Genomic DNA, 11,399 nt, shown 5'->3' on the forward strand with positions numbered 1-11,399 from the left:
TAAAAATGGCAAGTAGAAGTAGAGATGGTGATAGGGAAAAGAGTCCGATAGGGATGGGGATTCCTTTCATGGCCGTAAAGGCCTCCCCGTTGTAGCCAGAATTGCTCTCCCGGATACACGGTTCTTAGACTACCAGCATGCCCGTATTGGCACAATCCAGACTACTTTAAATCTTTGGGAGGTCTTTGTTACTTTGTTTCCAAATTTCAACATGGCACTAGCAGATCCGGGACTACCGTCGGCCTTAAAAGTTCAATCGCAAATCACCGGAGCTCCCCGGACTCCTAATTCTTTGGTCGCTACACTCCATTATCGGATGGTTTATAGGGTCCAGAATCATGCCATTGATCTTAACCATCCCACCTCGGATGATGCCCTCATCATCTCAATAGACCATGACTAGACATCTTGTGTTCATGTTCCCAGGCAAATACCGAGAGAACAGCTCATCAAACTTCTCCCCGATAGTTGGGTCACCAATTATGAAAAACTTCACCAGAATACAAGGCTAGTTCGGTCAGGTGAACCTCACCTCACAAAAAAGAAAGATGGTACTGTGACCATCAAGTTTGCAAAAGAAAAAGAGGACTCCTCGTCCCTTTTTCCTTCTTTCCCTACTATTCTCTGTTTCACCCCATGTCCATCCGAAACAGTTAGTATGGAAGACCCAGATCCAAAGAAATTCGTCCGGTCTTTTGGTTCTGATGGGCAACCGATTCATGCCTTTAAGGATTCTTCAGGTCATTGCTTTTGGGATCCAGCATGTTCCTGTCCTTCTTGTACTTCTCCTGTTGAAGAAGACGACAGACCCATTTCAAAAAGAAAGAAAAAGAAGAAAGATCCCTTGTATCAACGGTACCTTGACGGTGATCCCACCGTAGGTCCTCTTGGCGAAGACGGCGGAAATTGGCAATACCTTGTTCAGTATGGTGCCCCTCCTATACTTCAAATTCTTTCTCCATCCTCTTGTAAACCGGACCCCCCAAAATATCCACCAACACCGCCTCAGAAACCCGTTACCAGTCCCTTTTATAAACCCATCCAAAAATGGATCAAGAAAAATCCAACTTGCTCCATTGATCTCCCAAAACCATATACATGTGTTCCCATCCCCGAACCACTTCCAAGCATCCGTATGTTTCAACCTGGCAATTTCCCTCCACTCCGGCCTAGAGATGAATCTCACTCATCCACTTTAAATTTTCCACCACTCAGAAAATTCTCTGACCCTCGGCAACGGTATTATCATGCTCCTAAGATACCCGCACTAACCGAGATTGACCCACATGGGAAAAAGAAAGGTCCAACTCCAGTTGAAACTGTTCTCAATTGGCGGACAGAGAATGCATTAGCCCAAAACGTGGCTCTTGAGAAAGTTTCCACTCAAGTAGATCGAGTTGATCAAGCTTCCACACACATCCGCAAGATGCTTGCAGATTTCCGGAAGAGAGTCTACATGATGGAAAATCAGCGGCTCCATCACCATTACCTAGAAGACCGGACTCCTCAAATAGAGAAGCTGAAGAGACAGATCCTCATTCTTGAAAATCAGAAAGCTCAACTTGAGTACCAACCACATTTCTCCTCATTTACTTCCCCTATTTCTCCATTTCCCTCCCATACACGTCCTACTACTCGTTCGTCCCAAGCTTCTAGCCAAACTTCTTCGACCCCTTTCCAAGAAGTTCTTGAGACAGTACCTTCAGATTCGGGTATAAACGTACTCGCTCTTCGAGCTCGTCTCAAAGCAATCAAGAAAGCTGAAGCTCATGCCGAAAGAACAAAATTCTCCGACACATCATCATCGGTTCCTACTTTTCCAATTCCTCCCACAAGACCGCCGTAACCTCCCGACTCACCTCCACATTCCCCTTCACAGAAGCTACCTTCATTCATGGTTTCTAATCCCATTGAAAGTTTTTTGAGGAAACAAATTCCATCCATTTCCACAGTTCAAGCCACCGAGCAAGATGATTCTTCTTCAACATCATCTGCACCACCATCAGAAACATCTCCTTCTTCAGAATCCGAAAATGATCCCGAACACATTTGGGACCAAATCCCAGCCATTATGATGGATGCGGCGATCCCAAAAGAAGAAGATGAAGAAGTGGAATTTGTCAATCTTAAAACCCCTTCGGATCCAAGTCCATCATCTCGTCCAGCCCATTCCTCATCAAGCACGTACTTTACTCTTGATGATGTTCCTTACCATCGTTGGCCCATGAAAATCCAGGAGTTCCATACATGGCTTGTTGCCGTAAATCTAGCTGAACAAAGCACTTATGAAGTTCTCTTAGAATTCACTAGCAAGTTCATTGGAACCCCGAAAGATCGGTGGATCTCCATCTCGGAACAAGACCAAATTGCTTTTCTCCCGATGAACTTTAATCGGCTATGCGAGTCATTCACCCGTATTTTGTTGGTCAACCCACCGGTGAAAGAGAACTCAAGCGAAAAGAGTTCTTTGAAAGAAAATGCTGCTCCACTTCTCGAAAGGATCTTGACAGACATTTCAAAGAGATGATTCGACTCTTTTATCATCTCGGAGCAGACATCAATCTTAAACCAATCTTTTTAGCCTCCATTCCTAAAGAGATTGCAAATGAAGTTGATAAACATCTTCAAAGGCCTCTCCTTGAATCCACACTCGGAGAAATACAGCAAGCTGTTCATATTGCCATTGAAGAAAAATGCGAAGAAAAAAGACAGGTTCGACCGGGTTCTTAAAAGAAAACCGTAAGTATGACAAGAGCGTGAAAGGCCAGAATGGAAGATCAAGTGCACCAGAGATCGTAATGATCCGTCTTGCTCGGGTCACAAGAAGAAAGTTCATTTCAAGAAGTTTTCATTTGCGAAGCCTCGCAGAAGCAAGTGGAAATTCCTCGAAAAGAAATCACGCGGTCGTTCCGCAAAGCACCGCAAAAAACCCAAGTCGGACAGATGTTATATTTGCAACAAGAAAGGTCATTTTGCAAAAAAATGCCCCCAAGCAAAAAAACAGGGCAATTACATGATCCGGAAGATCTCTCAAAACACTGGGATCTCTCTCGGTGATGAAGACGTTGAATCCATCTTCTCCATTGAAGAAGAGCCGTCTCCAGACACCTTGTGTGCCATTGAAACTTACTCTTCTGATTCGGACTCAGCCCCGGGAGATATTCTCTCCTTCTTTCCTCTTGCTGATTCTTTCGTAATCCACTCCCCAACATTCCATCCCCCACATTTTCCAGTCCAGCTCCACCTTCCAGACAACACCAAATCCATCCAAGTCATTGCCCTCATTGATACTGGCGCATTTGCATCCCCGCTAGATACCAAAATCCTTCCGTAAGAATACTGGACACCATATACCGGATACTTCCAGGCAGCCTCGGGAGAAACTTTTACTACCAAACTGCGTAGTAAACCTCCCACCATTCATATTCTCCCTGGTTGTGAAATCACCACCCAAATCCTTGGATGTCCATCTCATGACAAGGATCTCATCATTGGTTGGGATATTCTTTCTAAGCTCCCACAACTCAAGATAAACCCTAAGGGGTTAAAATTTCAAAAGAAGTTCCAGGAGTTTGTTGAAATCCGGAGACTCTTTCTCATCCAACCCGAAATCCTTGATCCCATCTATCAATCTCTCCTTTCTCATTGTTGCGAATCTCACCAGCAGTTTGCTCAAATTTGCTCCAACCCTCTTTGGCAAAACTCTGACTTTTTTGTCAAAATTCCCTTCAAGAAAAATGGAGAAATCAATCCCACCAAAGCAAGTCATTCGGGCATGAACCCATATCATCTTGCTCAAGCACAAGCAGAATGTGCTCGGCTTCTTTCTCGGGGACTCATTGAGCCCTCTGACTCCCCTTGGGCATGTGAGGCCTTCTATGTCAACAAAAGAGCAGAACAAAATCGTGGAAAGCTACAGTTAGTTATAAATTACCAGCCTCTTAACCTGTTCATCCAAGATGACTAATTCCCATTGCCCCATAAGAACTCTTTGTTCTCCAGCCTTGCCCAGGCCAAGATCTATTCCAAATTCGATCTTAAGGCAAAGCTTCGGCAATTAGGAATTCATCCCTCAGACAGATTCAAAACTAGTTTCTGCATCCCTAACCAAGACTTCCAATGGAGAGTCATTCCCTTTGGACTTAAAACTGCTCCGTCCTTATTTCAAAAGGCTATGTGCAAAATTTTCCAACCCATCCTTGCTAATGCCCGGATCTACATTGATGACATTCTCCTGTTTTCCCATGATGAACATTCTCATGCAAAACTCCTTCAACAATTTGCTGAAATTGTGCATACTCATGGCATCATGCTGTCACAAAAAAAGATGATCATAGCTCAATGAGAAATTGAATTTTTCGGCATGCGATTGAAAAATGGAACCTATTGCCCAGGTCCACACATTGCAGAAGATCTCCAGAAATTCCCGGATGAAAACCTCTCGGTTCACCGGATCCAATCCTTTTTAGGAATTGTCAATTATCTCGTAGATTTCATCCCAAAAATTTCTCAGATCCTTTCTCCTCTGCAAAAGATGCTGAAAAAGAATCCTCCTCCTTGGTCACAAAAACAAACCACTTCCATTAAGACCTTAAAAGAAATACTGCAAAATTTGCCCCCTCTCCGGATCCCTTCCATTGGAACCATAATCCTTCAGACGGATGCCGGTGACAAGCACCGGGCAGCTATCCTCCTTCAAGAAATTAAAGGTAAGCGAAGAATTTGTGCATACAAAAGTGGAAAGTTTTCACGAGCAGAAATGCATTACCACTCCACTTTCAAAGAAATTCTTGCAGTCAAAAATGGAATAAAAAAATTTGAATTTTATCTCATTGGTCATCATTTTTTAGTCGAAATGGACATGTCATCTTTCCCTCGGATGCTCAAATTCAAGCAAAAGCAAGTTCCTCATCCTCAACTCTTGCGTTGGGCAGAATGGTTTTCTAAATACTCCTTCGAGTCAAAACACATTTCTGGAAAGAAAAATATTTTGGCTGATTTCTTCTCTAGGCCAAAAGAACCTTTCGAATCCATAAACATGTTTATTCGAAAAGAGTTTTCAGGATCCTTCAAAACCCGGAATATGCGTGAACACCGGTGGCCATCACACCCGTATCCACCTGATATCCCTCCACTCCTCAAACAGAATTCCCTCTCCGATAATTTTCACAGATTATTTTGGAATTATTATTATGTCATCTTTAAAGATTATGGTGGATTATTCCTCAAACCAGGTCTCAATTGTGATTATCCGTTCATACATCCATTAAGATGGTCTTCTACCATCCCTTTCCCTTCTGATTTAAAATGGATGTTTTGGTTTACGTTTCACCTCTACCAAGTTGCCATAGAGTTCCCTTTAGACGAAATCATTAAGGTTTTGTCTGATTCCCTTTTTGGAAATTATCGGGACCATCCCCGGAAGTTCTTCCTTGATATTCTCACTTGGTTCCAACCCCTTTAAGCATGGAAACACTTGTTCATTCTTCAAAGACAAGTTGGTCGACCCGTAACCTTGCGACATTACGTTGTCCTTTTTCATCATCCCTGGTCATTCATCGGACCCTCAGGAGACAAAAGATCCAATGCTGCAAAAAGAGGCACTACCACCTTCAAGCATGTACTCCAAGATCAAGTCTTCAAGATTCACAAAACGTACTCCAGGATCGTATTTGATATTCCTTATGAATACAGAGAACTCCAGCGAATACTACGCCAAGAGAATAAGGTTATACCACCCGAGATATGGCCTTACAACTCGCCGAGTTACTCTTGGGATACACCCAGGACCCATCCTCATGTATTCGAAGCACTCTAAGAGTACAACAGCAATCAACCAAGCTCTTCCATGGACACAGATACTCAGTCCTTTGATCCATGGGGCGGACAGTTGTCACAAGATCCATATAGCTACCCACAACCCGTCATGCCCGACGTCCCTTCCTCATCCAGAAGCACCTCGGGCGTTCCACATGATCCGCACTTAAACCAGATCATCTCGGACTATGAAAAAGAGCGATTATTGCGAGCCTACAGAAGTCAGAAAGACGGCCCCTCTGACTATGATGGACCGCATAGCTCCGACTCGGACGACGCCAATTATCATCCCGACCCGGACAGGAAACGATAATGCCACCTGCTCCATCAGATCCATCGGATCCATCAGATCCATCAAACACCTCCATCTGACACCACCCGCTCCACCAGACAAGGCCATGTGCTCCATCGAATATCAGAAGCCCGAAGAGTTGTGTGTTTACCTGCTCACCTGCTCCACTTTGTAAAAAAAAAAGGCAAGAGTGGCTGCAGAGTTTGTTTGTATGTGTGCTTTGTAGCAATAATGGCTTCCTCGGAAGTCAATGTTGGTTGTGTGATTGTGAGACCTCAATTATGAGGACTCCTTTGTGTTTTCGCCTATATAAGGCATGTTTACCCCTTGTAACGGCCAAGACTTGGCTTCCTCTGTGAAATCCAAGTAAGAGTTTGCTTCATAATGAGTTTCTAAAAAACTTCCTCTTTTCTCTTCGAGCAGATACTTCTGTGCTAAAATGTCTCTACTTCTCTATTATGATGGTTGGTTCAGTATGCTCTCCACTTGCCACGAATTCTGTAATCATCCGTAAAGTTTATTAGATCTAGTATTGGGTTAAAGCACGTGTAGAGTCCGGCGGGGCCTCTCTCCACTTGTTGATTAACTTCACAGGTGAGTCTTGGATCTATCCAATATTTGATCGGGATAAATCTATGGTGGTAATGGATAGTGGATCCTGTGGATTAGAAATCGATGTCTTAAAGGATTAGTTCCAAGAGCGAGATCTGGAAACTAACAGGAAATCCCTTGAGTGGCCGGAGAGCCCGTGTGGGATAGCATAATTGTTTCAGATTAAGTTCTTGCTTCCGCTCCTTTTTGGTATCTAATCCTCAATCTCATGATCAATATGATTCTCGTGAGTTTACATGTTGGGTAGACGCCGATAATAATATCAACTATATTTCCAACGTAAGAAAGTCTTCATCCTCCTACCGGCGTCGAATAAATGTCGATAGTAAAGGAGCTGAAACGGCAGGCCTAGGAGAGTATATCCAACTTATGGCAACACTTCGACAAAGTACATGTAGGCGGAGACAAGTATAAGATAAACTGTAAATATTGTACGAAATCATACAATTTTAATAAAGAAGACGATTATGAAACATACCGTCGGCATCCGATGCAAAAACATGCAATTCAAGTAGGGATCGACACCTGACAACAATAAATTTTTGGGTATGCCAACCTAATACTTCTCCTTTATTTCGTTTTAGTGATGAACTTTATAAAAAAATATTAGCTCAATAAGTTGCCATTGAACATTCATCATTTACTACTGGTGAAAAATTTGATTTGAATTGTTTGATAAACACCGCATGTACTCCGCAAGCAAAACATGTTCCGAGAACTACTCTTAAACGCGAACTTTTTAGAGTTTATAAAAACAAAAAAGGGCTTTGCAAAACATTTTTATGGATTTCAATGGACGTATCCATATAGGTGGCAACATTTGGAGTGATCCTTGGCAAATTCATTCTTATATGGGTATCACATGTCATTGGATAAGTGACGATTGGAACATTAAAAAAAAAGTACTTGCATTTCGAGTGTTTGATGAAAGACATATCGTCAATAATATTTATAAAATAATTAAGCAAGTTTTAGAAGAATATAATTTGATTAATAAAGTTTTTTCGGTTGGTTTTGATAATGTCGTGTCAAACACGCTTAGGGTAGATTAATTAGAGTAATTAGTCATTAGGTTGTTTAGTAGATAATGAGGGTCGGATTAAGTTAGAGGAGGGTCGGATTAGGTTAGAGACTTAATTTAGGCTAAATGATCATAATTAACTAAGTTAGTTTGATTAGTTAATAAGTTGTGACTATTTGATGTTAGATTGGATTGATTGGTTGATTGATCGCCCGATTGCCGCTTATTGACCGCGAGTGAGCGATAGGCTAGAGCGTAGGGAACGTTTCGCGATCGGACAAGTTTGGAATTAATATTTATCGATAGAATAATTATACGTGCTTAATTAATCGTGGTAATTAACTGTTTGTTTGGAATGCTTGCATTGGTCGTTGGATGTTATGCGTGAGATTAGGGGTGTCAATCACCTTGCGTTAAATGCAAAGTTTAAAGGATAATACTATGCATTCATATCACTACGTGTGAAACCAAATGGCATGATTTTGCATGAAAATGGCTTTGGGCCAAGTCTTTGAGCATTTCTACATGAACATCCGACTAAAAGTAAAGACGAAAACCGATTGAGTGTCGAATGTGCTTGAGTGGTCATATGTTGGAGTTGTGGTGAGATTCTTGACAAGTTCGTACCGTGTCGGTTGTATGGAACCACACGACTTGTCAGATGCACGTTAATTCGTGCCCGTGCCAATCGTACGGATTACATGGATTGTTGGATGCCGGTTGCGGTTTGTGACGGATAGATGCTCCTTTTAGAATGTCTGTTTGTCATGCCGTGCCGGTCGTACTAGATACACGACTTTCGGTCGCCGTCGCCAGAAGTAAAGGATGATGCATGGTCCCGCTAGTAGACACTGCCGGTCGTAGTGTTAAGTCACACGATCGTGTGCGCCTATCACGCCCGTCACGTGGGTTATCCGTTAATAAATGGACTTCGTGTGATGTCTTATGCATGGAAGTTGATGTGATGCCTTGCCTGTTAATTGCTTGTTGTGACTATTGGGCTAAGTCGAGTATTGCATTATGTATGGCCGAAGATTGGTAAGCTTGCGTGTGATTGACATATATACTGTGATTCTATGTTTAGTTTGTATGATATTACGAGCGAATCAACGCCCTAGCCGGGCTTGTGCGTTGGCTCACCGAGATTATTCTTACCACTTTGTTTAACACTTTCAGGCTCTAGGTAATGAAGAGACATGTTCGATTCAGCGTGATTCTATGTTTAGTTTGTATGATATTCTGAGCGAATCAACGCCCTAGCCGGGCTTATGCGTTGGCTCACCGAGATTATTCTTACCACTTTGTTTAACACTTTCGGGCTCTAGGTAATGAAGAGACATGTTCGATTCAGTGTCCGTACTAATCGGTCTTCTTATACTATCTACTATTCGGTCATGGGCACGAAGCCTGTCCGGGAGCACCACTTCGTGACCATTTGGGTGGATGAGGGGTTTCTGCACTTAGTGGCGCACCTCTCTAAAGCCGGGTTCTTTCGTAAGGGGCACCGGGTCTTTGGCTTGCTTCGTAAATTTGAGGAGCCACCTAACCCGATCCCTCATGTCTTCGCTTAGAATCTGATAGATTTGGATGCGCCCGACGGAGCGGTAGTGGACCCCGAGTTCGACATGGAATCCGAGCCCTCCATGGCCACACCCTCTTCTAGCTAGGACTCGGTGTCCTAAGAGCGTGGCAATCCCTTTTTGAGAGCTCTATTGATGAGGATGAGCGAGGGTGGTGTAGCCCCTTTTTGGAGTAGATGAAAGTTTAACCCCGCTTATCCTGTGTATCTTTTTGAGGTCATAGAGAGTTGCCCCGAAGTGTGAGGTTGTACATATCTACCGATAGCTCTGTATGGTTAAAAATCATCTATTCTTAATAATAAAATGAAAATGTCTTTTGACCGATTGATTGTGTTGAGTCCTTGCTTTACTATTCCTGTTGTTGTGTTTGTACGGGAGTGTTTCGTTTCCTCTTGCGCTTAATAATAAGATAAAAAGAATGGGTCAATAACGTGCTTGGGACATTATCCTTCATGACTATGGCGTCTTGATAGGGATATTGTGTGTTCAAGAGTCGGGGTGTGACATGAACTAATTTGGAAACATTGGGCAATTTAATTTATACTTATTATTCTGTCTGGTTTTTTGTTCTAAGTCTGATTTTATTAGTAGCCTTGATAGGGGCTCCACACTTGAAGATCACTTCTCACTAAGTCAAGTTAGAGGGGACAAAGTAAGCAAATAGGAGAAGGAAGTAGGATTCTTAATAAGAAGAACTTCCTTTATGCCATACTAGCTTGCCCGCATCCCATTTCACTTTTAATCCAAAGAAAGAGGATATATTAATAAAATAAAGATCAAAGAAAGATCTAACCTCTCCTTAGAGAGAGGGGATGAATAACTTTTTTTTATATTTAAAGGTATTTTCGAAAAAAGAACAAACTCTAAAATAGTGTGATGGAATATTCAATTTTTTTTTTTTATATCTTAAGACTTGGTTTCTTTTTATCATACTTGTTTCTTTTTGTTTTCCACAAAAATGAAATCATTAAGAAAGAGTACTTAACTCCTTCTTTTTCATTCCTTTTTTTTTTTTTATAACTTAGCACCTTCCTTGTACAACCATATGATGACATACCATTTGACCGCTCTTACGTTTCCATTGGTTGCAAACCCAAACAATGAAACCGGGAAGAGCCAGAGGAAAGACGTCAAGGAAACAAGGAATGGATCACTCATTCGTCCCCTAGGAACAGGTGCACGAATGACAACTCCAAACTTTTTGGCCTTTAGTTCAACAGTGCCTGGAAATAACATGCATCATTTGATGGACCTATTGATTGGCCATAAATGCGAACTCCCACACCCGTAGCTAGTATCAGCGACTAGTCTTCGGGTTACAAGGTATATAAGGCAAGAGCATGCTAAAGAATTCAATAAATTGCACTACACTCAGTACGTACTTATTTCCGGAACCCTTTGATTCAGCATACAACAGCAAGCACACATCTTTGCGGTCTTTAGAAAAATTAAAGAAAATGAGATTCAAGATGTAAGTCCAATAAAAAAAAAGAAGTTTCGTAATCCCCCACCGTTCTTCTTTTCCCAAAGTAGCTCATGGGGGAGGCAACTCAATACAATAAGTAGCTCAAGTCGACAAAGAAGCTCGAGCCAGGCTCAAGGGAGGAACTATTCGTGAGGATTGCTTAAAACAAGGCCAGCCTCGAGCACCATCGATGTAAGAACATCACGATCTTTCCTACCCGATATTGCCCCTTCTCCAAAACATTGTTCATGTCTTCTTAACATTAAAAATGAATCCAAATCAATCCTTTTCTTATAGTAGAGCAAGTTGGGTTGGGGTATAGAGCCGTAAGCGCGGTGGGGGTGACAGAGGACGTGCTCCTATGGTTCGTCGGTGACCATTTCTTCTTTTACTTCACATAGCTTTTCGTTTCCTTAATAGCTGGAAGTTCTCCAAAAGTATACCTAATTTCTTCTGCGAAAAGCTAACAAAAGTAATTTTGGAACCACTTGAAGGAGCAACAAGATTTACCTCTCTTCAAAAGTTAAAATCATAAAGGGACAATCCGCCGTCGGTGATCGTCGTCCACTTTCACCGGTGACCGCCGTTCACCGTCGCTAATCTCCTCTAAAC

The sequence above is a fragment of the Rhodamnia argentea genome, chromosome 2 (assembly GCF_020921035.1).
Source record: "Rhodamnia argentea isolate NSW1041297 chromosome 2, ASM2092103v1, whole genome shotgun sequence".
Taxonomy (NCBI): domain Eukaryota; kingdom Viridiplantae; phylum Streptophyta; class Magnoliopsida; order Myrtales; family Myrtaceae; genus Rhodamnia; species Rhodamnia argentea.